The sequence below is a fragment of the Oncorhynchus gorbuscha genome, linkage group LG14 (genome assembly GCF_021184085.1).
Source record: "Oncorhynchus gorbuscha isolate QuinsamMale2020 ecotype Even-year linkage group LG14, OgorEven_v1.0, whole genome shotgun sequence".
Taxonomy (NCBI): domain Eukaryota; kingdom Metazoa; phylum Chordata; class Actinopteri; order Salmoniformes; family Salmonidae; genus Oncorhynchus; species Oncorhynchus gorbuscha.
This window is the reverse complement of record NC_060186.1, coordinates 31,334,553-31,339,633: the sequence shown is the minus strand read 5'-3', so window position 1 is coordinate 31,339,633 and position 5,081 is coordinate 31,334,553. Positions and strand designations below refer to the sequence as shown.

At 42.0% G+C, this 5,081-nt stretch overlaps 1 non-coding gene across 1 annotated transcript; it reads right to left on the bottom strand.

Annotated features, from left to right (window-relative positions):
• Positions 1 to 271: 271 nt before the first annotated feature.
• On the bottom strand, positions 272 to 344 carry trnav-uac. The gene has a single exon. It is a non-coding gene; the product is annotated as a tRNA-Val (tRNA).
• Positions 345 to 5,081: the final 4,737 nt, after the last annotated feature.

The window sequence follows — 5,081 nt, the reverse complement described above, 5'->3', positions numbered from 1 at the left end:
GGAGAGGTAGTTGTTTGGTCTAAATTATAGATGGGCTATGTACAGGTGCAGTGATCTGTGAGCTGCTCTGACAGCTGGTGCTTAGGGGGTGATAAGTGTTTCCAGTTTCAGAGATTTTTGTTGTTCGTTCCAGTTATTGGCAGCAGCAACCTACGGGGATATCAACAGCAAACTCTGTATTAAAATAATGTAGGCTGCCACCACCTAAATAGACACATGCATTAGTAATACTGTAGTGTATCACATAACGTATGTACGTAAATTAAAAATATGGTTCCACTGGGGCTCGAACCCAGGACCTTCTGCGTGTAAAGCAGACGTGATAACCGCTACACTATGGAACCACTTGGAAATTCTGGTTCCGGTATGCCTTAAAATATGTTGCGTAGTGTTAACTCTTACAAATGGGACTATACACTTTGCGATGTTCATTTCAAGTGGCAAAATAGTTAGCTAACTAGTATCTATTTTACTGTTGCTAATAAAGTCAGTACATGCCAAAAACACAAATGTAAAGACATATATCCTGAGCTAGTTGTTTCGGAGCTACCATAGAAGTAGCTAACACATGTGCATGTACTGGGACACCAGCTAACGTTATCTAACTTTAACGGCCACAAAACTCCGATGCAAACTCCCATTCACCAGCTCTGCAAGCGTTATAATGTCAAAATACGTTCGTTGATTACCAAATAAGGAGTCCGGTTGAGCAACTATCTTCTCCATCACCTTAGAATGCACTTCTATAGGCTTTGAAACAAGATCCACAACTACCATGTTTTCCATTCAGTTTCAACCTGTTCATATATCTTTCTTCAAATTAATCACAGTGAGGTGAGTTTTAAAAGATTTTCGATGACATTTGCATTTACGTGGTTAGAGGCACTGGCGTGTATTCATGGATGCCAAAGGAAGCCAGGCTTTAGGCCTCCCTTGACAAAAAATGTATAAAGTAATAGCCAATCAGAGTGGAGCTAAACTGTGTGAGCTCAGCTATGAATGTTCTGGTGCACCAAACAAGTTTGGATTTGGCCTCAGACCAATCACATCACAAGCCAAACGTCATTATAAACAGAGAAAAAAACTTGAAAAGCATCTCATTATGTTGTTGTCCTCTGGTGTCTAGCAATTAGCAAAAGATTGTCCCTTCCTAAATTAGCCATCGATTTGGACAGTACCGGCGAATGATTATAACAGAGATTCTGATCCAACCATAAATTCATACATTGTACCCCTGCCCTGAGAGGATGGAAGTTCAACATGTAGCTAGATTGTCAGGACCCGGTTACGAACCCAGGTCTCCGGAGTGAGAAACAGTCACTTAACCAACTGAGCCACGAATAGTTGGCAGAACCCAGAAGATGAGGCAGACACAGCAGTACTTGAGACAGTGTATTTAATGAAGTAAAAATGAAGTTCTTCAGGAAAACATGTAACTCCACAACCTCAAAAGGAATTCCACAAGAACAAAGGTAATCCTCCAAGACAAAAAGGTAAATCCACAAGGTGGAAGGTATAGCACAAAAAGCCTAAAAAAATACTCACAAACAAACAAACAAGAACAAAAAACAGAATTCCACAAGAGAGTCCACCGGGATCAACAAGAGTTCACAGAGTACTAGGGCTGGGTGCTAACATACAAACACAGAGCAAAGGACTGAGGAAAACAAAGGGTTTAAATACAATCAGGGGAAACGAGGCACAGGTGCAAATAATAATGGGGATCAAGGGAAAACAAAAGGTCAAAAGGCACAATGGGGGCATCTAGTGACCAAAAACCGGAACAACCCTGGCCAAATCCTGACAGAGATGTAGTAGGTGAATGTTAACTAGCTGGCCTGGCGTATCATTGCCAATGAAAGTAAGTTAGGCTAGCGAGCATTTTAGCCAAAAACTAAAAGCGGATACTGTAAAGTCATAGACCATTTAGGCAACATGAAAGAGGAGGATGGCATTGGCATTTCTCTACCAGTAGAGTGAGTCAACATGGTTTTCTACTTGCACGCACATACCACACACACACCAGTACCATGGCCATCATATTTAGCATATGTTGAAACAGTACTGGAACAGTGAAGGCAGCTCCTGTTTTCTTTTGTAACTTGCAGTAACTCCGTGGTTCTAAATCAATAGTTTTTTAGTAGTCCGAAAATGTCGGAAACATAACCTTCCTTGACCATCCTGTAGGTCATGTAACTGTTTGTTACATGAAAGATGTTTTGTGGATGAAACAAATGTATGGTTGAATGTATGGTGTCTTCTTATTGTCTTGGTCTTAGGCCTGTATATCAGGGTGTCAAGGCATATAAACGAACAGGTTATAGAGCAAACAACGCAATTTTCGCAACACTTCCCCTTTAGCCACGCACCACTACTGGTTAGAGAGACAATAGAGCCTTGAGTACCAGGCCATTAGCGACCTGATGATTGTTGGCAAGTTGGGTACTACCAATGTCTCTCTCTCGTTGTCAACAAGCATCACATATCCGTCTGGCATCATGGGCAGGTAGGAGTAGGGCTTTGGTGGTCATGAAATTGTCAGCAAATGACTGCCGGGCTCATCGTAATTGACCGTTCATTAACATCCACGCATATCCTGCAAGACACTGATGCAGACCTTTGGAACATCTACATTTTTAAAAGTCTAATAAATCCATGTTATATAGCCTACACCATCACAATAAACCCATTAGTTATTGTAGGTATGTCTAAAGAAACATGATATGAAGAAATTGTATTCTATTTAAGAAGAACAGAATAGTGTACTCCGAGTTGTACTTATGTTAGTGTCAAGACTTCCGCTGAAGTTCATCGGTCGACATCACCGACCTTCTAGCCATCACTGATCCATTTTTAATTTTCCATTGGTTTTGTCTTGTCTTCCATCACACCTGGTTTCAATCCCATCAATTCCATGTTGTGTATTTAACCCTCTGTTTCCCCTCATGTCCTTGTCCGTGATTGTTTGTTGTATGTGTGCTTGTTATGTTCTGGTGTGCATTTTGCACCCTCTTATTTTATTTTGTACATTTTGGTTTTCGGAGGTTATGAATACTTAAATAGCTCCGTTTATACCAAGTTCATTCTCCTGCGCCTGACTTCCCTGCCACCAGCACGCACCCCATTACAGTTTGGCTCTGATCTGGCTATGCCATATGGCTGTGGGCTACACTAGTTCGCTCCACAACCCCGTCGATGTTAATGTTGGGCCTGTTCGGCCCGCCTTTTCCTGTAGTCCACGATCAGCTCCTTTGTCTTGCACACATTGAGGGAATGGTTGTTGTACTGGCCCCGTGGCAGACGTGTTGTTGCCTACCCTTACCACCTGGGGGTGGCCCGTCAGGAGGTCCAGGATCCAGTTGCAGAGGGAGGTGTTTAGTTCCAGGGTACTTAGCTTAGTGATGATCTTTGTGGGCACTATGGTGTTGAACGCTGAGCTATAGTCAATGAACAGCATTCTCAGATAGGTGTTCCTTTTGTCCAGGTGGGAAAGGGCAGTGTGGAGTGCGATTGAGATTGCGTCATCTGGGGACCTGTTGGGGTGGAATGCGAATTGGAGTGGATCTTGGGTATCCGGGATGATGCTGTTGATGTGAGTCATGACCAGCCTTTCAAAGCACTTCATGGCTGCCGATGTGAGTGCTACGGGGTAGTAATCATTTAAACATGTTACTTTCGCTTCCTTGGGCACAGGGACTATGGTGGTCTGCTTGAAATATGTACGTATTATAGACTCGGTCAGGGAGAGGTTGAAAATGTCAGTGAAGACACTTGCCAGTTGGTCCGTGCATGCTTTCAGTACACGTCCTGGTAATCCATCTGGCGTCGCTTCCTTGTGAATGTTGACCTGCTTAAAGGTCTTGCCTACATCGGCTACTGTCGTGCAAATATTTGGTCAATCATATTTCACAAATACCGGAGCATGTGAGTTCAAATAGACTTTTTATTACTTCATAATAAAAGCCGAGCTGGATCATGAATACCACTGCTTTCCAGTCTCGGCACAGACTTCTTATACTTTTGTCCTCCTTAAGTCATACTCATAGTAACTCCTCTTAATGACATTTAGCCACCGTTATCATATTGCATTCATATTAGGACATGCAACGTGTAGAGTCACAGAAATAGTTTCATGCATGTAGGACCATAGCAACAAACCTTGGCACTCTACAGGAATAACCAATACATGTCATCATGCTAAAAGACCCAAGAGGTGTAACAATAGCAACAGTACATAGTTGGCCATAACAGTTACAAGAATAAACGACAGGTGCATATCTAATCGTGTCTAATGACCTAGAGCACATATAGAGTACTAGTTTTACTGACTCCTTCTGAAATAAATAATTGCCACATACGTACTGGAAAATTCACAATACTACTGAGAGCATATCACACAGTTGTCCAAAACAGCTGGTGCTCTCTTGCATGCTTCAGAGTTGCTTGCCTCGAAGCGAGCATAAAGGCATTTAGCTCGACTGGTAGGCTCGCGTCACTGGGCAGCTTGATGGTTTGTCTGAGGGCATAGCGGGATTTCATATAAGCGACCGGACTTTCAAGGAGTCCCACTTCTTGAAAGCAGCAGCTTTAACCTTTAGCTCAATGCAGATGTTGCCTGTAATAAATGGCTTTTGGTTGGGATATGTTGTTTATTTTAACCTTATTTTACCAGGTAAGTTGACTGAGAACACATTCTCATTTACAGCAACGACCTGGGGAAAATTTACAGGGGAGAGGAGGGGAGATGATTGAGCCAATTATAAGCTGGAGATGATTAGGTGACCTTGATGATACAGTGCCTTGCAAAAGTATTCATCCCCCTTGACGTTTTTCCTATTTTGTTGCATTACAACCTGTAATTTAAATTGATTTTTATGTTGAGTTCATGTAATGGACAGACACAAAATATTCCAAATTGGTGAAGTGAAATTAAAAAAATTCCTTGTTTAAAAATAAAAATAAATAAAACAATGGTGCGTGCATACAGTATGTATTCACTCCCTTTGCTATAAAGCCCCGAAATAAGATCTGGTGCACCGATTACCTTCAGAAGTCACATAATTAGTTAAATAAAGTCCACC